Source organism: Vicia villosa, unplaced genomic scaffold (assembly GCF_029867415.1).
Source record: "Vicia villosa cultivar HV-30 ecotype Madison, WI unplaced genomic scaffold, Vvil1.0 ctg.002778F_1_1, whole genome shotgun sequence".
NCBI lineage: Eukaryota > Viridiplantae > Streptophyta > Magnoliopsida > Fabales > Fabaceae > Vicia > Vicia villosa.
In genome coordinates this window covers 207,301-230,601 of record NW_026706028.1, presented here as the reverse complement: position 1 = coordinate 230,601, position 23,301 = coordinate 207,301, and the positions used below count along the sequence as shown (strand labels likewise).

Sequence of the window (23,301 nt, the reverse complement as noted above, 5' to 3'; positions counted from 1 at the left end):
TTTTTTAGCCTTCTCAGTTAGTCTGCCTTCAGACATTCCTCATCCTTTGTTGAAAACCTTTCTAGGTAATCTTCTGTTCACATCCATTCTAGAAACCTTTTTTAGGTAGCCTTATAAAAGACATTGTTTCATTCCACTCATTACATCAATCAACATATGCATGAGCATAAGCCTTATCCCATATATCAAAACATCCAAGTCATCATAAATCATTAATCATGTCGCTTCACTCCAACATCAAACCATGCATATCATCTGGTACATTCATATACTATAAAAGCCCAATTTTCATTTGCAAATCTAAATCCTTACAAAGTCCAGTTCTCGTCCTGGAAAATCCTTGCAAAGTCCAGTTCTCGTCTTGGAAAACCATCGAATCCAATTGGTAGTCAGTTCCCGTTTGGATATTACATCATAACCCAGTTCCCACCTGGTAGCCAGTTCCAGACTGCCCGTTACCTCAAAATCCAAATCCTATTTCAAATCCCATTCCAATTCCAAACTAATTTCCCAACTCCTATTTTCCAAATCCTATTTCAAATCCTATTCCAATCCTATCTCAATCCTATTCCAAACCCTTTTAGATCCCGTTCCCATTCCAACTTCTATTTCAATCCAAATCGTAACCCTCGCATTACGTCTTATCACGGCAGTGATAATGGCACCTCCTATTTCAATCCAAATCGTAACCCTCGCGTTACGTCTTATCACGGCAGTGATAATGGCACCTCTTATTTCAATCCAAATCGTGACCTTCGCGTTACGTCTTATCACGGCAGTGATAATGGCACCTCCTATTTCAATCCAAATCGTAACCCTCGTGTTACGTCTTATCACGGTAGTGATAATGGCACCTCCTATTTCAATCCAAATCGTAACCCTCGCGTTACGTCTTATCACGGCAGTGATAATGGCACCTCCTATTTCAAACCAAATCGTAACCCTCGCGTTACATCTTATCACAGCAGTGATAATGGCACCGAGCTCATTGGCAATAGCCAAAACTCATTTCAATTTCAATTCCGATTTCAACCCCAAACATGTCCTACCACGTCAATCCCGTGGCCAGCAACGCATCTACTCCACGTCCCAATATTAGCAAATTTCAGGGCATTCTCAGTGTTCAATAATCTTCCATCTTCAGACCGCAACAGGCAAGTAGGCCTGTCCGCCTCTTCAGGTTTAAGAATATTGAATAGGGGCAGCTGTCATACCCCAAAATTTGCCCCAATCATTTCATATACAAAGATTCAGAAGATCAGGGTTCTACCCAAACAACACTCCTAGCCAAGAGCCTCCTAAGGCTAGGGTTTGAGATTCTCTTAGGGGAAATCAAGAAGATAGGGTTCTTAATCAAGGGCATATGGTTCATAGTGATCTAATGCAGTCCCATGGCAAAAGTCAAGGCACAACTCCAAAGATTACCTGCTCAAGCAATCCCAAGATCCACAGTCAACTGATCCAAACCTAAAGGTCAACTACAATCAAAGCATGATTCAAACCTATGCTCATTGGTCAAACATCAAGTATAGAGGTGCATAACCATCATTTGATCAAAGAATGGCCATGATTCCACTAATAGAAACTCAGATATGAACAAATACAAAAAAGGTTCAAATTAGGGTTTCATAGGAGAAAGTCAACCCAACTTTGACCGGGCATAACTTTCACATGGAACATCAAAAATTCCCCACTCAAAGACTATTTTGAAGGAAATTGGATTCCCCACAACTTTGTCTCTCACAAGCCAGGGCTAGAAATGATTCATTTGAGAGATACAATGCAAAAGATTACAGGTCATTTTCAGGCATCCTCCAAAAGCAGTTTTTGTCAAAGAGGATATGATCAAGATAAAAGCTCCAAATGAAAAATATATTCCAAAGTGGCTTATAGAGGACCTCTTGAGGTTTCCAAAAAGTCTTAGAACTCCCTCATAGCTTAAAAATTGAGTGAGATATGATTGATCGAAGTTGGGTGATTTTTGGAGGCAAAATGTGAAAAAGAAGGTTCAAATTGAGAAACTTTGCAAATGGGCCTATGGTATTTTGATGCAATCTTGGTACACAAGTCATTAGCATGCCCAAAATCATTTTCCACGAAATTTAACTTATTATTTGATTTAATATGATTTTTATTTCATTTTTAATGTTTTAATCAAGATAAAAAATCAAATATTTGGTAAGGGAGATATTTTAATTGATTCCAATCAATATTAATGGCAAAATATAATACAATTTTCGTGACAAATTGATTGGAGAAGATTGGCATAAGATAAAGCAAAAATAGAAGGTTTTGAATGGAGAATAAAATCAAATTTCCTAAGATTGGCAAGATGGGATTCAAAGACTTTTTGGACTATTTTCCTGACCTAATCCAATTCCTATAAGTAGAGGAGAGAGGGCACACGAATAGGGGTTACGAATTCTGGCCAGAGGCATACTTGCAAGAACTCCAAAATTCATCCAAAATCTCAAATTCGTTTTCAAAGAATTCGTGGTTTTCAACAAGATCTAAGGGTTTCAAAAGCTTCCTCAAGGGATTTGGAACGTGTTTGGATTGGTACTCTACTTCAGCACCCCCAGAATCATCTCATATTCGTCAAGGTAAGTCACTCTGAAAACCTCTTCGATCTGGACAATATATGCATCATCATTGAAATATAATTGCATATTCTTGTTTGTTTCAATGCCATGAATGTTTCTGAGTTGGTTATTTTAAGCTTGCGTCCTTTAATCGAGTTTTGCCATTGGATGCCGTCTTGAGTTTTAGGGTTTCATTTTGGGGCTTTTAGTTAAAGGTAAAATTGGGATCAATTGAGTGTGTGGTTAGATTTGTGTGATTCAGACAAGAAAAATGGAGGGGTCGCGATTTATTTTTGTAAAAGTATGTGCTATTCGCTATTCTGCAGGTTGCCACGCCACGAACCAAAAATCATAGCTATTTCGTAGCTATTTGGGTTCTGAAAATTTCAGGTCAGGTGAAGAAGATGATGGCGTGGCATCATCGTATTGGCTGTTTTTAAATTTCGCGCGCGTTTCCATTAGTCTTTTTGATTTTTATATATTTTATGTTGAGGGCGTTTCTTTAACGCATATGCATCATGGTTGAGGTGGCTAGGGCGTGGGGTAAGTCTGGGGACGTGGGTTTGATACCCCGTTCCCACATATTTTTTCTCTGAAATTCTATCGTTGATCACATGTTGCGCCTCCTGTAGTGTTCATCATATACCCTCAGATCCAGCCATAGAATTCATCACCCAGCCAGATCTAGTGCTCCAGATCCAGGCCTATACCATGAGTCTTCAAATCTGCCACACTGGATCCAAAACCCTAATTAATTTACTTATTTTAATTAATTTAAATATTTTGGTTAAATGCTTTTAATATTTATTTGTATAATAATGATTTATTTTTTTAAATAAATTAATATATGACATGAATATTAATTTGTTAATTTATTGATTTGTTCCGATTAAATCCATTAATCGTGATGGGCAATAATAATTTTAATTAAAATGTTTATTTAATTAAAATGCAATTAAATCATATTTGGTTAAATGGTTGCAACTATTTTATTAGTTGTGATGATTAATCTTTTCTCTTTCTAATTTCTAATTCGTTATTCTTTTTAATCGAATCAATCGATTACGAGGGGTAACGATGCAAACTAATTATTAAAATTATTAAAAAATATCCTAATTCCTTATTAGTAATAATCAAATCAATTGATTAAAATTGGTAACGATGCAACTTCAAATCTTTTAACTATGGCGATTGAATCTATTGATCGTTGCGGTTAATAGTGCTAAATTAAACCAGGGTTGTACGCCCAAAACTTTCAAAACACACTAAACCACGACACTACAGATTTTCATCTCTTAAATACTGCGATGTTCAAACTACGATAAGGTAATTCAAAACACCTTGCGAACATTTGCATTTCAAAACTACGACAGGTCATTCAAAAAGCCTTAAAACCATATCATATCAAATTCAAAACAACTTCCTAATCAATTCAAAGGCGTACAACCCTGTGCCCCGAACTACGTAGACTCTGATCCTCCCTAAGGTGGTACGTAGGCACTTGGCAACAAGGCGAGTCCCCTTCCTCTAAATTCTAATCCTATCAATATAATTAGCTTTATAATTACTCTCTGTCACATTTCTTTATAAACCTTGCCATAAACCTTTATCTTTGAATGTTAGCCTTTAGGAAAGGGTTGAGGGTTCCTAACACCTTCCCTCGACCTGAATATAGTATCTTACCCTGATCTCTTGATTGCATAGGTTTTCTATTCGCCTTGGTAGAATAGGTGGCGACTCTAAACATTAATTTTTTAGGCAGGTTGCTACAGTAGGGCTTTCATCTTCAAGCGCCACATACCGAAATCATTCACTCCGGTGAACTTTTCAATCTCATACTTTGTTGAAGGCATCTTCTCCACGCTCACCGCACCAATTTGTTGTGAATTCGATGCCAAGAACAAAGTATAATGCAAGGGAAGAATAAAGAACAAATAAGAAGAAGAACACAAGAATTGGTTATAACTGCTATTCTTTTACTTTCTCTTAAAACAAGATTACAAGTTTACAAGAATAACAAATAACCTCTCTCACCCTAAATTAGGATTTGCAGCTTAGCAATGATGAGAGACTAGTATGCTATTTATAATAAAACCTAACATACTAACTAATGGGCTTTTTCCACAAGGCCCATTACACAAGCCAACTTAATAAACAAGCTAACTTAACAAATTAGGGTTTAAACACTAAAACCTAATTTAACATCCTAACAACCCTAGCATCTTCGACACAAGCATGTGAACAACCTTCGACTTCATGCTTAATCCTGTCGAACCAAGAAGCTACCCTTCGACCATACTAGAGTTCAATCCAATATCTCACATGAATCTGGAACACTGCAGAACTGAAAATTATATTGCAGATATCATGAGAAAGAGTGTGTAGGTTGAAGTATTCAGAAGGCTTAAGAGTTATGATGAATGTAGATATCTTAAACACAATGAATTAGGTCATGTGTTGAAATTGTAATCTTTTGTGTCAAAGCCGCATGTTGGTAGACAGAACAAGGGTGTGTCGAAATAGTTTAATTTGTGTTGAGTTGTATTAGATGTCAATGTGTCAAAGCAGGTTGCTTCACACATGATTTTGACTTAGACTAAAATAGGTATTTTGGGCTTTTGTAGTTTTGGACTTTGGCTTAGGGAGAAAAGCAACCTAAAACTATAAATAGAGGGACTAACTCCTATTCTAAAAATATACTTGTATTCACAGAATTTTGCAGTTGCAAAGTGAATAATAATTTTCACAGTTTGTGGGCAGAGAGAAATTCTTCAGAAAATATTCTTCTTCCTCCTTTTAATTTTGTTCAAACCCTAATTCACCTTTCTCGCCACTAGGAAACCCAGCCCTGACATGGGCCCAGATGACGAATACGACCCAAACGAGCCAATGATCCCGCAATCATCACTTTACCATAGCTTCCAACAATCACAACAACAATAATATGGCTACACCACACCCCAACAAACAATGCCTTTTTTCCAAGGCAACTCAAGTGATGGGTTTTACCAACCATACGAGGCGACCCCACCACCACCACCACAAAACTTTAAAGGCATGGGGACCCGACTCTTTGACAATAGAATAGAAGACTACATGTCCAACGAGCGCATGGAGGGGCTAATCGAGGCCCACCTACCCAAACACAACGAGAACATCCAAGGACTAGGGGTGGGTGTCGACCACCTTCCCAACGGATCCGGACAACGCCTTCTTGCGGAACTAACGGTCATAAAGGTCACGATTAGAATAATTTTAATGTTTTTTAAAAATATATTCCCGTATTTCCCGTATTTGTAATGTTTTTCCCGTATTTCCAGTTGTAATACATCGTCTTATATCATTAATATATATTCCCACAATTCTAATTATTTATTTAGTAGGTTTTTTTTTAAATATGAAAAAAAAAACAAAAAAAAAATCACAGCAACATTGGCGCCACCCGAGGTGGCTTATAAAAATCACGGCAAAATACCCTTTTTGGTCCCTTAACTATACCCCAAGGTACATTCTGGTCCCTTATCTTTAAAAAGTGTCAAAGTGATCCTTTAATTGTTCACAAAGGTCCACGTTGGTCCTTTCCGTCCAATTTTTACTCCTGGTCATACGTGTGGCAGGTGATTTGGCACATATTGATCTTCAAGGTCTTTAAAATTCTGAAAAGAAGATTCCAATATTTTTTATTAAGTCTGGAATCGAACCCAGGCCACCTTGCTTGCAAACTATCTCAACTTACCACCACACCACTTTACAATTGATGTTAACTATTTCATTCATATTTATTATCAAGTTTAAATTATCAAGTTTAAATCACTGTTGAAATAAACATTGTTAGAACAAACATTTTAATCCATTTTCAGTATCATCAGTTGTAAGCAAATCATGTCAATAAATTGTATGCAGATATTTTGTTGGTATCCATGGATTGGAATGTAGAAATACTCATTGAGAAAACATATGAAAGCAAAAATAAAGTAAACAGAATCGTGAATGACTCACTTGTTATCATGCCCACCCACCAAAGTGGTTCACACAGGTACGAATAGCCTCCACTTCCTGCAAAAGATAATCACTTTGAGAATTAGTTACCATTGCATATGATTTGATTGGGTATAAACTAGAAACACAAATTAGGCACACAAAAAAAGAAATCTGCCCCTACCCAGTCTATATATACGACCTTGCAATTAAAACACAGTTGTTTCAATTCCATTTTCTGCAATCAATATTCACTGCGATATTACATCTACGAACCTATATATACGACCTTGCAATTAGAACACAGTTGTTTCAATTCCAACACCTTAACATGCTTATCCTCATTTAGCCGAGTCAAGTAGTTTAAGAACTGATTTGCATCTGTTGGCACAAATCTGATTTGCATCTGTTGGCACAAATCTAAGTAAGAAGGTTTTCGGTTATTTTGAACTCATATTTGTGTTTGGAGAGGTGTTTAAATGAGGAAGGGTTGAAGAAAATAATTAAATTGGGAAAGGGAAGAACGATTTTGGGCAAAGGGTTATGAAAGGGGTTTTGATTTTGTTATGAAAGGTTAACGTTATCAGATGAATGCTTTTGTTGGATTTGGGAAGAAATGGTTATGAAAATTCTGGGTAAATCTATCTTGATAAAAGACACAATTTTATTTTACTCATTGTGCAAGACATATAATCAAGTGGAAGTGGTGTAGTGGTTTGATATATTGTCAAGCAACCAAGTGTGACTGTGCTCGAATGCAAAAGTTGACGCCGTTAGTAAAAATTGGACGGAAAGGACTAACGTGGACCTTTGTGAACAATTAAAGGACCACTTTGACACTTTTTAAACATAAGGGATCAGAATGTACCTTGGGGTATAGTTAAGGGACCAAAAAGGATATTTTTAGGCGCCACCCCAAGTGGCGCATATGACCAAGTGATTGTACTATGGCGCCATGGGAGGTGGCTCCTATGTGTAGGGCACCTCCTAAACCTGGTTACCCAGGTAATTTTTTCCAAAACCTGGTTTTTTGGGTAATTTTTTTTAAAGTTGGTTATTTACATTTTTTTCGTACACTCGTGAGTTTATTATAAATAGATTTTACTCTAATTTCAATTTAAAAGTAATATTTAATAAATAATTAAACTATATACAAATAATTAATTTAAATAAAAATAAAAATATTGAGACAAAAAATTATTTAGTTGTTATTGAAAAATAAATTGAAAGTGTAAATGTATTGTTAATTTATTATTGATACTAAGATACTAACTATATCGAAATCTCAAATATCTAACAATCACTTGTGTAACACTCCACTTAAAAGTAATAAAAATTTAAAAAATAAATTCAGTTCAAAATTATTTATAAAGTTAACTTTAATAGTAAAAGTATTTAATTGTTATATATTTTTCTCTTTTTAGTGTTTGAGCAGATATATGCACCATGAGTAAAAAAAGGCCATTTGATTAAAAAATTAAAAAGAAAAACTAAAATATTAACTCACACATTTAAAATAGACAATATAATAAAACTTATGTATTTTTTTCTCTTATTTTTCACTCAAAAAATATAAAAACGTATTGTAAATAATTTAAATTTTTTCTAATTCTTACCGAGGAGTAATATAAACATTGTATTAAAGAAAATACAATTGCAAAAACAAAAAATAAAAAATATACATATTACAAATATTTTTAATTTATTAACAATTAATATAAAGCCTAAACAAAATTAAATAGTCAAAGTTTAACATTTTTTAATATTGATTTGAGGGTTTTTATAAGAAATATTATTTTAAAATTGATTTATTATAAATACTAGATAAATATTATACAAATAAAATATATTTTAAGCAAATGTATGATCGAACACTCTCTATTAATAGTCATCATTCAATTCAATTCAATGTAAACGTAAAAACTAAAATTAAAATAAAATACACATCAAAGTAATTTATTATTTTGGAGATTAAACAGCTTAAAAAATTAATTATTACACAAAAACAAATGTTTACCTATGTAATATATTGAATCCTCTCAGATTTCTCAGCCCCTTTCATTAAGGAAACTTTCAAGAAAAAAAAAAGCAGCTAGTTAGAAGCTTAGAAAACTATTTGATATACATTACTTAGAAAACTTAGAACCACCAACCATTTTACTAATGACCTTTCCTTGTTAATATTAGCCACATTCCCTTCTCCTTATCCATCTTAAAACTTTTGTATGTCTTTCCTATGCATTTCCTTACAATCCTCATAGACATATACTTACATTACTTATAGAGCTTGTGAAAGTGTTATTCATGGATTTAACGATGGCATGAAGAGTTTTTCTTATGAAGCACAACCACTCAAACATGATATCAATAATGGCATGGCGACACTGATAATAATTTTAAAAATTAAATAAATTAAAAGTATTCACAAATATTAATGCATGTGTTCAACATTTACACATTTTTTTTTCTAAAGTGTTGGTGTTACATTTCTTCCTCTATGACTTCCTAACTCATCAACTCTTGATATCAAAAAATGTTGTTTTCTTTGAGTCACAATTTCCTTTTTATTCTTCTATTGCTTCTTCTCCTGACTCTAGCAACTCTAATTTTACCAATCTTACCTAAAACTTAATTTTACCAATCTTACCTAAAACTTTATACATTTATTTTTTACCTCACTTCTATATTTTTTCTCTCGACTCCTATCTATTCAAATACACATATATTTATTGACTCTCCTAATTCTTCATTGTATAACTATTTCATCACCTACTACTCAGTTTCAATACCTACTACCCCTATTTCTCATGCTAATAACTATTTTATTAGATGTCATAATGATTATAATGACAACTTATCTAGCACTAAAAATCAGCTTTCATGTATTGATTACTACTTCATTAAAGCATAGTAAAAGCACGATAAAACCATTAAATCTTGATATCATAGTAATACCACTTCCATGGTAAAAAATTTAACAATGTTGAAAAGAATAGATAAATATGTAATTTTTTGTGTTAAGCGTATTATCGACTAAGTTGCAGATTTCAACAATAGTCGAATTTGTGTGCAATATTTTTTTCATCCATCGAAATAATCAGGTTGCTTGTTGGTTTGGAGAACATGAACAATTGGCACATGTGTCAGATGGATGTTAAATGTGCATTCCCTAATGGACCCTTAAACGAAGAAGTTTATGTTGATCAACCAGTTGGGTTTGTGACACATGGCGAAGAGAGAAAGATATACATCTTACATAAATCTCTGTATGGATGCTTAAGAGTTATGATGAATGTAGATATCTTAAACACAATGAATTAGGTCATGTGTTGAAATTGTAATCTTTTGTGTCAAAGCCGCATGTTGGTAGACAGAACAAGGGTGTGTCGAAATAGTTTAACTTGTGTTGAGTTGTATTAGATGTCAATGTGTCAAAGCAGGTTGCTTCACACAGGATTGTGACTTAGACTAAAATAGGTATTTTGGGCTTTTGTAGTTTTGGATTTTGACTTAGGGAGAAAAGCAACCTAAAACTATAAATAGAGGGAGTAACTCCTATTCTAAAAATATACTTGTATTCACAGAATTTTGCAGTTGCAAAGTGAATAAGAATTTTCACAGTTTGTGGGCAGAGAGAAATTCTTCAGAAAATATTCTTCTTCCTCCTTTTAAGTTTGTTCAAACCCTAATTCACCTTTCTCGCCAAATTTTCTTTCTTCCTTATTTCATTATCATTGTGTAGCAATAAAGAATTACTCAAAGGTTTGAACTTAATTCCAACATTTTCAATGTCACATAGTGTTAAAGTTGTTGATCATGTTTTATAGACTATTATGCTTGATATGCTTAAAAAAATTGGACGGTATTTTGCTTTTGAAGTTTTTTTCTTATGTGTTCTTTGTGTTTGGTTACATTCTTGAATTTGTTCGTGCTTGTTATTGATTGATTGTGTTTTGCAGACCAAAGATGCTTGCTGCTTGTACCTACCATTCACATCCTGGATTTGGGTGAGTTAATGACATATATTTTAATAAACATTGACTAATATCATATAATGAATCTTAAAATAGAAAAAATCAATTGTCAAGTAGTCACGTGATTTGAGAATATTATTTTACTCACAATCCCATTTATTCTCTGGAATTTCTAAACACCAAGAAAAGAAAAAGATCTACGCAGAGCTGGAATATCTAAACACTGAGAAAAGAAAAAGATCTACAGTATTTAACAAAACTAGAGCATTATTATTGAAAATTTCTTTGGCCACCTCCCAATGAGGGTCACCCCCAGCGAAAAATACCAAAATACCTCTGCTTCAGAAATGAACTTCCGAAGCATTTTTTTTTTTTAAAAATTGACTTATTTCGGAAGTTCATTTCCGAAGCAGGGGTTTCGGAAGTGAACTTGCGAAATACTGCGATTTCTGCAGATTTATCAAAACACTCCCCCTCCCCCAATCATTTACCCTAAATCGAAACAAAAAGTGGCAAAGGCGAAAATTTGTGCAAACAGAATTCCAAAGCTGCATCAAGGCTCCAATCACATTGCTAAACAACATTCAAAAGTCCTCAATCCTAACACTTTGTAAGTTTTGAAATTTTTAGATCTATTATTCAAATGCATGTTATTTAGGGTTTTAATTGCATAAATGATATATGGTTAGGTTGTTAGTAGTATTTAGGTTGTTTAGAAGCATTTTGATTTGGTTTAGGGGTCTGCCATGGAAGTTGCAGAAAAGTCCATCGCAGGGGTGTTTCGGAAGTTCATTTCCGAAAACACCTCCCTCCCAGTTTTCGGAAATGAACTTCCGAATTGTATCAGAAGTTCAAATTTATTTGTTTTTTATTTTGTCTCGCGTATTAATCGATTTCAACTGTTTACAGGAACATGTCAGGCAACCAACAAGCACGCAGGACTGCGTCTTCTAAAGAGGGCGCTAAGGGAAGAAAGGGTTCTTCAAAGAAGGAGGTGAAAGAGGTGAAGGAGGTGAAGGAGGTGAAGGTGGTGAAGGAGAAGAAGAAGCTTTTGACTGGTTCTGCTTCTCGTCCCCTGGGAGTCCATGGCTCGGACGCGCAGACTCAGCCTTCAGGCGTGATCAACGCTGATGGTTCTGATACTGAGTGGGATGCAGATTGGTATAATTATCTTCATTCGGAGGAGTTCGCTCGTCGAGAAGAATAACGTGTTTTTATTTTGTTTGATGTGTATTTTGTAACGCTCGTCGGGCAGAATAACATGTTTTTGTTTTGTTTGACGTGTTTTGTTTTGTTTTGTTCGGATTTCGGATTGTATCGCACAGTGTTTTTGTATTGGATTTATCATGTTAATAAAAATACGTACTACTGTAAGTAACAAATGACGGAGGAGGTGTAACCGGGGGCGGAACATATGACGGAGGAGGTGGATGTCCGGAGGAAGAAGAACCGGAGGTACGTCCACCGCGAGACAAAGGAGTCAATCATTGTAAGCTATAGTTTATCATTATCATCTGGGGACGTCATTTCTAAAAAATCAAGATTAAAAATAATAAGATTTTTTTCCCAATTTTTTGTAATGACGTCCCCTGATGATAATGATAAATTATAGCTTACATTGATTGGCTCCTTTGTCTCGCGGTGGACGTACATCCGGTTCTTCTTCCTCCGGACATCCACCTCCTCCGTCATATGTTCCGGCCCCGGTTACACCTCCTCCGTCATTTGTTACTTACAGTAGTACACCTTTTGAAATTTGGAAGCCTTTTTTTCTCCCCACCACTCTCTCATCCCCACCTACCCGTGTTCAACAATATGTAACTTTAATTTTATGTATTATTATCGTTGTAATCTTCACCCGATTAAATAAAGCGAATTGTTGTTGTTTTTCATTTTATTCTGTCCAGACATATTTTCGGAGGTTCATTTCCGAATTCTCCAAGGGGGGTGCGTTCGGAGATGAACTTCCGAAACACCACATTTTCTGAAAATGTAACTTTATTTCGGAGATGCATCTCCGAAACCAATATTTTATATTAAAAAAAAAACACGTTTTCGGAAGTTCATTTCTGAAAACACCTTTTTTTCAAAAAAAGTACCGTTTCGGAAATGAACTTCCGAAACAAGGGGTAATGTTGTAAATTCACCAGGGGTGGGCAAGAAGGTTAGGAGGTGGGTGAAGAAAAAACCTTATTATTAACATACCCTACTTTATCTCTCATCTCTCCGGATAAAGTATCGTTTTAACTATTGATAGTTCAAAAATTACCATTGGTCATACTAAAAAGGCATCCGACCCTCTAACTCACCAGAAATAAAATATAAATAATAATAAAAACTAGTAAAACAATAAAATTAAATTAAATTATAAATTAAAGTGTTATGATAACCTGGTTGCAATAGCGACCTTTTAATAGTTCTAAATCTACATTTTGTTCCCCTTAAATTCCGGTAGAAAAGGATCATCGAAGCTAGTTGGCCAAAGGCCGGTAAGTCGGTATCTAGTGTTGTGCGTAAGCATAATAGTCAAATATATTTGCCCTAACAGAAAATAGGGTGAAGCGAACTGTTAGAAAATTATGTCATTATTCTAAAATATAGAGATGAATTGAAAAAGTTTAAGATTAGAAATTTTGGCTAATCTACTTCATTATATAAGGAAGTCAGTTGTTTCATTTCAAAACACACCAAAAATTTATTTTGAGCTTCTTCTTCCTCACTCTCTTAACTCTGCGTCTTTCGAATTGTCGATGCACCAACTTTTCCTCCTTTCTTTCTACTCGTTGAATTTTCCGAGTATTTTCTTGAATTCTCCTTAGAGAATAATGTTAATTTCTCCTCGTTTGAGTTGAGAAATTTTCAAGTATAAATTTTTCTTGGATTCTCTTTAGAGAATTATTTGAATTTCTCTTTGTTTGAGAAATTATTGTGATTGGTCAAATGACCATTATTAAATTCTCTTTGGAGAAATATTGAAATTTCTCTTGGTTTGAGAAATTACTACGACTGGTCAAACCAGATACTAAGATGGTATTTATATCATATTTGAACTAGTCAGAGACCCGTGCTGTCGCCCGGGTGCATTAATTGTGGTGTAGTATTTTTTGAACATGCAAAAAAATGTGAAGTAAAGAAGTTTGACCAAATTGTATATATAAAATGAAAATTAACCTTTCAATTTTTTTTTTACTAATTAGATATAAGTAGTATGAAAATTAGGTTCTAAGTTAAAATAATATCCATAAAAAATGTTTAAGATAGGTCAAAAACACAATAGCAAAATAGAGTCAAGTATTGAATTAAATAATTGACGGCCAACAACAATAGAGGTTTGAGATATTTAATTGTAAAATGAACAATTATCATAAAATTCAACTGTATAAAATAACTATGTAAAATGAAAAGAAAAAAAGGGGCCAATGAGATGGAGAAAAAAAAAGAAAATTTTGATATCTATCATATAAGAAAAGTCTACCATTTGGGACTTTCTTAGGCTATCCACGTCAGCAACTCTTCTATGGTTAATCTACAACATCACTGTCAATTTTCTATTCTCTCAATCTTTGATTCACGTATCTATTGTTATTCCAATTCCAAAAACGGTTTCATTCACGTATCTATCCCTATTCCAATTCCAAAAACGGTTTCACACGTTCTCTTTTTTCTACCGAACTGTTTCTATTCCAATTCCAAAACGCGGTCTCTCTTTATATCGATTTGTTTCTTCTTCCTCTCAATCTTCATACAAAACTCTCATCCACTCTCGATCGTGAACGGTGGTGCAACCTCTTTCTCAGATGAAAGGGCGCCGATTGTTGGTTGAAGGGTTATGTAATTGATGATTTTGTCGTCGTCGCTCATCTGTTTCACGAGACAGAAGAATCATGACCTGAACTGCAACAACAATAACTCACGGCACATGGTTGTTCGATTAATCTTCTACCGTCATTGCATGACCTAACGCATCTCAGGTGATTTCCTTTCCTGTTGTTTTCGATCTGCCATTTCTGCTTTGTTTCAGATAACTCCTATCTCAGTATCGATTTCTTCTCACCTCTCTCCAAACCCTCACCCTCCATAATTTTGCTTAGGTTTTTTTTAGCAATTTTGGGTTTGTTTTCTTTTGTTACTAATTTGCGAACGCACGGGTAATGTAGTGAATTAAAGGTATCAGCTTTCTGGAATGACAACATCGGCTTATGCTGTTGCTGAGAAATATATGTCAATGCGTTAAATCATGATACCAGAGACCTTCCAGTCGGTTTTGATTTTTCTGATCGGGAAACACCGACCAATCATCAGGTCTCAGAAAGCATTAACTGTGAATGTAAGTTATCTAAATCTGTGATACTGTGTTCCTTCTATTTTCTCCTATAATACATACATTTGAGTGTATAAATTTTGTTTTATAATAGTAGATTTTGACGTTTCCCCCTGAACAGGGAAAGCCAATAAATAAATTGCCTAATAGGAAAAAGGCATTCATCATGATGATTGGATTTACATTTGTGATTTTAATGCAATACAATATACAGAGTGGGGATTGAAATTCCAAAAATTGAAGTTCGTTATGAGAATTTGTCAGTGGAAGGAGATGAGTATGTTGGAAGTAAAGCGCTTCCTACTCTTCTTAATGTCAGCGTCAATACTTTCAAGGTACTTCTTTTTTTTTTCAAACAAAACCATTAGATTTATGAAATTTTTAGTTAAATTTGAGAGGGTTATTTATTTGTTTCTTTGCATGGTAGAGCATTTTGGGATTGTTTCATCTTTGCATCGACGAAGAAAAGGGAGATTTAGATTCTCAAAAATGTTTGTGGGATTGTGAAACCCTCAAGGTATGTACTTCTGTGATTCATGCATTGTTTTTACAATTTTATTTGACACAATCAAATAACTTATTTAATTTTGGTGTGGTAATTTCATAATCACACTCCTTTTATGTGGATGATCTATCCTCTGTTTTGGATCAATGAGATAATAGTTCAAGCTCAAGGAGGTAAACAGAAACTCACATATCATATGACAATATATTTTGTTAATTTTGATTTCTGTATTCTGCTTGGAGAATCTATAATATTGATTTGGTTTTTTCTTCTATTTTGCAGAGCACACCTTTGTTCACTATTATGCTACTGTGATAGCAATCTCAGTTATTTTGGGTTATATTATATTTACTATTCAATTATTTGTTTCATTTGGAATGATGTTTGTATCGTAGTGTACTTTCTATTGAGGTGGAGGACATCTCGGGCAACGGTGGCATCTATATTCAATCTGATGGAGAGCATTTGGGATTTGGGATTCCTTCTGATGGCATCTATAAGGTTTGTTGTTTGGATGAGGTAGAAATTAGAAAGCAATAAAATTGATATTTAAAAGCAATTTGATGTATTCCTATGGACTTCTATATCTTTCATTTTCCACCTATTCTTTACTATGTGCAACACAACTAACCTTCAATTTGACATGTGTAATAGTTTTGCCGTCCAAGTTAAGACTGTTGATTTTCCAAGGGACAAGAAGCACGCGCCGTCAACGACTCAAGCTCTTCAAGAACCGTGAGTCTGCAGCCAGATCCACATAACACAAACAGGTTAGTTTCTTTTCTTTGAATCTTGGAATTTGGGTCTCGGTGTTTTGTTGTTATTGAGAACAAACTTGATTCAAGTTAAGATTTTTCTTCACTTTTAGGGTTTTAATAAATTTGATGGGTGGTGTAATTTACAGGCTTATACTAATGAGCTTGAGAGAGTTGTCAAGCAATTGGAGACAGAAAATAAGTTGTTTAGAGAAGAAGAGGTACATGCCTTTTTTGGTTGCATTTAATATTGTGAATATTCCTTTTTGCCTTTAACATAAATGATCAATAGCTATTTGACTATATAATAACCGATCGGGGAATTCGTTTTGGTTCTCTGCTCACGATGTTGTTCGTATTAACTATGCGACACACCTCATGTTTGTATTAACTGTTTTATTTTATGAAACTATTTTAGATTCTCTTCATATCTTGGTAAATGATGAGATAAAGCATGATCATGTTAGTCATTGTCTCACTGAATGGTTTTGCGAGCCAATCTTTTGTTCATGCTACTTCTATTTATTTGAGTTGAATGAATCTTCCTATGTTGATTGTTTGATGTTTTGAATGGAAAAATATTTCATTTTAGAGTTTTTTATTTATTTTTTCTCCAACGAATGCTTATCATAGATTTTTTCTATCCTAGGAATCTCAGATGGAGGGCTCTGGCGATTTTGGTGAAGGTCTTTACCAAGAGAGATCAGTGTTGACTCCATATTTTACACCATATTTGAAGAAGGTAAAGCCAGATTCTGGTATTCAATCTGTCAATTTGGATTTCTCTCCTAGCTCGGGTGGGGTTAGCTCTGACGTTTCTGGGAAGGAAGGATCTGGATCACCTTCGTTACCCTCTTTGGATTCAGAACCTGAATCTTTTACCAAGTCTGTAATCCGTAACCAGGGCACGCCGGTGAATACCGATGATGAGGAACCCTCTAAAGGTAAGCTGAAAGCAGACACTACTGATATGGAAAGATAAAGCCATTTTCTTGGAGACAGAGAAAATAGAAGTTATGATGAGTTGCTTAAGAAGTTTATAAAAAATGATGAAGAGCTAAGAGTTTCCAATTTAAAACCTCAACTGTCTGAAGAAGAGACTATCAAGTTGAAGAATCAAATTGAGAAAATTGTGAATCAACTTGATAATGTGATGAAAGAATTAGAACTGAATAAGGATGAACTTAAATATAAAAATGGACAGGTACAGGAGTTGCAAAATCAAACAACTGAGTTGGAGACTCATGTTTCAGATTATTGCACCAAGATTGCAAATTCGGAGGAACAATTAGAGGTAGCTAATGAACACCTCAAGATATCAAATGATGATATTGCAAGATTAAGAAATGAACTTGAGAATAGGTCATTTGAGACTCATTAATTGTAAGGGCATCTTGAAATGGCACATGAAAATGTGGCAAAATTGGAATGGCAGCTTGATTCAGGAGAAAAGCAGTTCCGAGAGTTAGAAGACGGGGTTGCATGCTTTAAAGCTAATGAAACTAACCACCAACATGAGATGCAAATAATGAAGGAGGAAATGCTTGAAAACCTTTGTCTGTGTTTGCATTTCCGAATTTCTCTCGCTTTATGAAACCGAAATATTGGTTCAAGAACTCACAAAGTTTGAGATTGACACACACAACATCATCATTAATCAAGTAATCTTCGATGATGAAGGTAACATGTTCGGCACATCTGTGACATATATGTTTCTTTTCATTCTCTTTTAAATAATGCCCGCTAATCTGTTTTTTTCCTGCAGATGTTGAATCCAAGTTACTTAAAGCAATCAATCGATTTTTGTTACAACAGAAGCAGAAACTGATCAAAGGATGGGAACAACAAAGGATTGTACTTTAATTTAACCACACTTCTGTTATGTAGATTTGATTAGGGACTAAAATTTAATTTGATATGGGACTAAAATTTAAAAAGAATTCTGGGTAGAAATACTGTGTAGGTTTATGATTTCAGATCAAAGTCAGCTGGATTCAGAGCCACCTTCTCCAGTTATGTCAAAGAAAGGGATCGGATTGAGTGTAGTTGTTCGCAAACCTGCAATGGTTGCATCAGTAGCAGCAAAACATGCTTATGCTGCTGCCTCTTCCTCTAGCTCAAATTTTGATGAAATGATACCGTTGAAAAGACGGCTTCAAATATTTTAGGTTCAATAATCGTTTTAGGGATGATGTAACTTAAGTACTGTATTCACCACAAATTCAAAAGATAAATGAGGAACAGAAGAAGCAAATCCGCAAAAATGAATGTGCTCTTAAAGTTGCTGAGGTATGTGAGACTACGACTACATAAATTTTGTGTGAACGTTTTTCGTATTTGAATTATATTGTATCTACACTGCATTGATGAATTGTGTTTATGTGGTTTTGTTTGGGCAAAATTGAGATTTGAAGAACAAACCAAACACGAAGGTCTCAATCGATGGAGTAAGGTTTGTTTAAACTTGACACTATAATAGATTCAAAGACCTTTTTAAAGTATTCATAATCTCAGGGACTGATTTGAGAGCGTCCTACAAACTGGGACTAATTTGGTGGTTTACTCAATACGTTTAAAAGCTGAAACATTAACCGCTGTTGTCAATGATATCAGTTCAATTGTCAGCATGAGTGATAGGATAGTAGGATCAGCTCCAGGTAATGGATCTAGATCAACTGTTAGAGAGGATTTGGTTACAAATGATGTTACAAAGGAAAGTTTATGTGTTTGATTAGTACAAATCGTAAATGATTGAGATTGAGGGTTGTTAGAGAGGTTATGCTGAGCTGGAGATTCTGTTTTGAATTTGTGTTATGTGTTAATTTGAAGTTAGTTGGAGTGGGAGCTGAAAGCTGAATGTGAGGGAACGATAGTTATAGGGATGGGGAACTGATTAGGTTGGTTAAAAGTTTGTCATGGATTATGTTTTGATAGTTAGGGGAGCAACCAATATATTGTTCTGTTTCTTTTTGTAGTTCTAAATGAATTCTTTAGCTTCAGTACTGGTTTTCAATATAGATAGATGAGTACAAAGGAGCAAGAGTATTTTTTATTATAGCTTTAGTAGTGATGATTCTATCTTATGTATTCTCTATGGTAGAGTTTGAGACTTATAAAATACAAAAAGGAGTTGATACCTCACCGACACATAACAAAAATTCACAACCTGAACAACTGGCCATATGCCTCATTCCAAAACCAACGCAGGGAGAAAATCTCTCTTCAAGTCTTCTTTTATTTCAGGAACACTTCCCGATAGAGTTATAACATAGGTTTTATACACATAATGGGGGGTTTGAAACTTTGAAATGTGTAGCTCTTTCAACTTTGGTTTATGCTGCCATTTATATTCAACCACAATGAAATGACCCTACTGGAGTTACCTTTAGAGAGTATATACTACTATTCTTATTCTAATTCATATTCCATACCATCATAACATCCCCACTAATTATTATTATACATTTGTCTTGCTCGCAGCTTCAATCCACTTGATTAGTTTATCTGGTTTGAATTGTAAGGATCACCCACTGATCGCGACGTTAATCTAATTGGCAGTGTAACTCTTTTGCTTACTTTAACTTTTCAATATATTATATACTTCTCATTCAATCTTACTCTTACCTCATTATTCATCTCAATTAGGTTATTCAAGCATGGTATGTTAACCGGAAATCTGCCGAGGCTGTAATGTGCGGCCTTCTTCCAAATTCTCCAACAGCTACATCAAGCAGAACTGATAGTAATGTTAACTACATAAATTCCAGTTTTATTAATATATTTTAACTTCTATATGTGTTCTAATTATATTTTTATCTTTCTTTGATACATATGGTTTGATATGGGTGAGCGAATGGAACGCTTTGCAGCAGCCTGTTGCATCGGTATTCTTTGGCTGGCTGTTACAATTGGTTTTTGAGATACCAAACGCCTCAGAAATGCTGCAGGTAACTCCACTATTTTGGAAAAATTTCATGTATTTGGTTATAGTCTTATGTCAGTACTCTATTTCTCTGCCTCACTCATCAACTTCCTTGAAGGTGCTTGGATCACTATTGCCCTTTCACTCTTCTTCCTTGAAGGTTCTTGATAGTCCATCCTTATGTTCTCAAAGTTGGTGTTAGTTTAATAGTTTGAGTTTAATTGTGCACTGCTTATTTACAAATCTATTATTATAGTGTTTAATTGAGTTTTACTGTCATCATGCAGGTTGAAGAACAAAATTTGTCCATGGAGATATTGAGAACATGGGTGAAAAACATGTATATCTCATTTACCATCCAGACAGCACTATGATTAAATATCAAACTTTTAAAGGCAAATTAACTTTTAAGTATTTAATAAAATTCTTTTTATTGTAGTAGTATGTGTCCATATGGTTATATGTTCTAGCTCCAAAATTTGCAGTGCAAATTGGGCTTTTACAATAAGAGAAGTGAAATCTATGTACAAAAAATTACATTGGATGCATAATGAATTATTTTTGCCTTCTTTACTTAAAAAAGTTGGTCAGAAAGGTCCTTAGTTATAAAAGATGAAGCTGTGTGTGTTTTGAAACGCAGTAGAAATTCTTCCCTGGCGCAGCCATTGATTGAAATCGATGTTCACAAACACACATGATGTGGTTTTTATGCTTCAAATTTTCTGAAGTGAAGTCAACCATTGTTCCATGTTAGTTACCAGCTGCAAATTCAATCGGTCATCCAACAAAACAATAAGTTAGGATGACAAAAATGCTGATACATATATAAGACAATAGATGAATGCATCACCGATCACAAGAAATATTAATACAAATGAATAAATAGAGTTAAAAGGGTTGCCACTATTGGATTACAATACAACTTTCCCCATTTCTAAAATGGCAAGTTGTTATTTTAAACAAAATTATCTAAAGTTAATATTCAAAATATCCTTTTCTAAAATATTTATAGTGGTAGAAAATATTTTTTCAATAAATATAGAGCCATTCTATTAATTTTATCGAAGGTGTTAATTATTTTGCAATAATAACAAATAATTATATTAACAAAAAGCATTGATAAAATATTTTATGATAAAAAATATATAATAATAATAATATAATAGAAAAAATATTTGTTTCATTTTAAAGATAATGACCATGAGTATATATTAGTTAACTATTAATATAGTTATTTAGTAATTCGAAAAATATTTTTATAGGCTTTAATTTGTATATTAATAATTAATTAAAAAATACAAAACACTAACAATAAAATTACTTTATGTTAAAAAACTCTATTAAAATTCTTTAATTGGTAATGAAAATTCATTAGAACGAAAATTAATCTTATCCATTAATTGAATCATAAAATAAAATAAATATAAATCAGTTACAATCAATTAAATTAATCATCATAAATATTAATTTAAATTTTTGTTTATGTCTTTTAATATTCTTTAAGTATTTATTTAATTGAATATGTTATATTAAGAGTCACAAATATTATTTATGTTATATTAAGAGTCATAAATATTTATTAATGTAAATCTCCTCCACTATTTTCTAGACCTAACACCCATATTACTTTATACCGTGAATATAGTTATACTTATTTGATAAATATTTGCTACAAACATATATGGTTGTTTTAAAAATAATAAAAAATAAATAAATTAATATAATTTCGTATTAATTAAAATGATTAATATAAATATATAATAATAATATATAGTTGTATTAAGGATTGTGACTATTATATAGTTATATTAAAATTTTGATTATTATATAATTATAATAAAGATTATAATTTATATAAAAATATTTTATTTTTTTAATACAAGAAGATATAGTAATCGAAAATAATTTTTGGAATAAATATAGAGCCATATTAGTAGTATGATAAGAAATAATTATATTTTAGTTATAAAATAACAAAAAGCATTAATAAAATATTTTATGATAAAAAATCTATAATAATAATAGTAATATAATAGAAAAAATATTTGTTGCATTTTAAAGATAATAACAATGAATATATTATTCTAACTGTTAACAAAATTTGAATATTAAAGGGAACACGAAGTTACTGATGATTTTTTGAATATTAACATAAACATTAAGTTACTGATAATTTTTTTGAACATTAACGAGAACAAATTTGAAATATTAACGAGAACACGAAGTTATTTATCAAAATATTGAATATTAACGGGATATTGATCAAACTATATTGAATATTAACGAGAGCATGAAGTTATTAATCAAAATATTGAATATTAACGAGAACATGAAGTTAGTAATCAAAATATTGAATATTAACGTGAGTATTAAATTACAGAGCAAAATATATAATATTAACGGGAACATGGAGTTACTGCTAAAAATATTGAATAATAACGAAAACATGACGTTATTAATCAAACTATTGAATATTAACAGGAACAAATTTGAAATATTAACGGAAACACGAAGTTAGTGATCAAAATAATAAATATTAGTGATAACATGAAGTTACTGATCAAAATATGGAATTTTGGAACACGAAGTTACTGAACAAAATATTAAATATCAACGAGAACACGAAGTTACTGATCAAAAAATTAAATATCAAGGGGAACATGAAGTTATTGGTTAAAATATTGAATATTAACGAGAAATGAAGTTTATTAATCAAAACATTGAATATCACTGGGAACACGGAGTTACTGATCCAAATATTGAATATTAACGGGAGCACGGAGTTATTGATTAAAATATTAAATATTAACGGGAGCACAAAGTTAATCATCAAAATTGTGAATATTATCGAAAACATTCAGTTAATGATCCAAATTTTAAAAATTAACGGGAACAAATTTTGAATATTAACGGGAACACGAAGTTACTGATCAAAATAATAAATGTTGACGGGAACACGGAGTTATTGACAAATTTTGATTGTATTTTAATTTTTCTAAAATATATCATTTATCAGTCTAATTATAGTTTAATTATCTTTCTTTTCTTAATGATTTTATTTTTCAATATTCAATTTTTTTTAATATTAGTAATTTCATAACTTTACCCATTTTAACCAAAATTTAGTCTTTTACTAATAACTTTTATTATCCTCAATCCAAATGCGTGTTTGACTTAGCAGATATAGAAGCTATATATTTTAATCCATAGGACACGTGTCCAGGCTCAAACGTTGATGTCCACGCGGATATGGGTTTCAGTACG

At 33.1% G+C, this 23,301-nt stretch overlaps 2 long non-coding RNA genes across 9 annotated transcripts; both read left to right on the top strand.

The window, feature by feature from the left end:
* The first annotated feature begins 14,128 nt into the window (after positions 1–14,128).
* LOC131639780 (uncharacterized) lies at positions 14,129–16,046 on the top strand. Of its 2 annotated transcripts, none has more exons than XR_009295047.1 (6): positions 14,129–14,505; positions 14,692–14,861; positions 15,070–15,190; positions 15,283–15,372; positions 15,756–15,861; positions 16,015–16,046. It is a non-coding gene; the product is annotated as an uncharacterized LOC131639780 (long non-coding RNA). The 2 variants fall into 2 exon arrangements; XR_009295048.1 differs by having other exon boundaries at positions 14,977–15,190.
* A 214-nt stretch (positions 16,047–16,260) lies between these two features.
* On the top strand, positions 16,261–20,606 carry LOC131639778 (uncharacterized). 7 transcript variants are annotated; one of them, XR_009295043.1, is made up of 8 exons: positions 16,261–16,336; positions 16,765–17,059; positions 17,320–17,795; positions 17,881–18,567; positions 19,596–19,674; positions 19,761–20,062; positions 20,156–20,228; positions 20,325–20,606. It is a non-coding gene; the product is annotated as an uncharacterized LOC131639778 (long non-coding RNA). The 7 variants fall into 7 exon arrangements; XR_009295045.1 differs by having other exon boundaries at positions 16,765–17,795; positions 17,881–18,404; positions 18,530–18,567; XR_009295041.1 differs by having other exon boundaries at positions 16,765–17,795; positions 17,881–18,404; positions 18,522–18,567.
* The last annotated feature ends 2,695 nt before the right edge of the window (positions 20,607–23,301 follow it).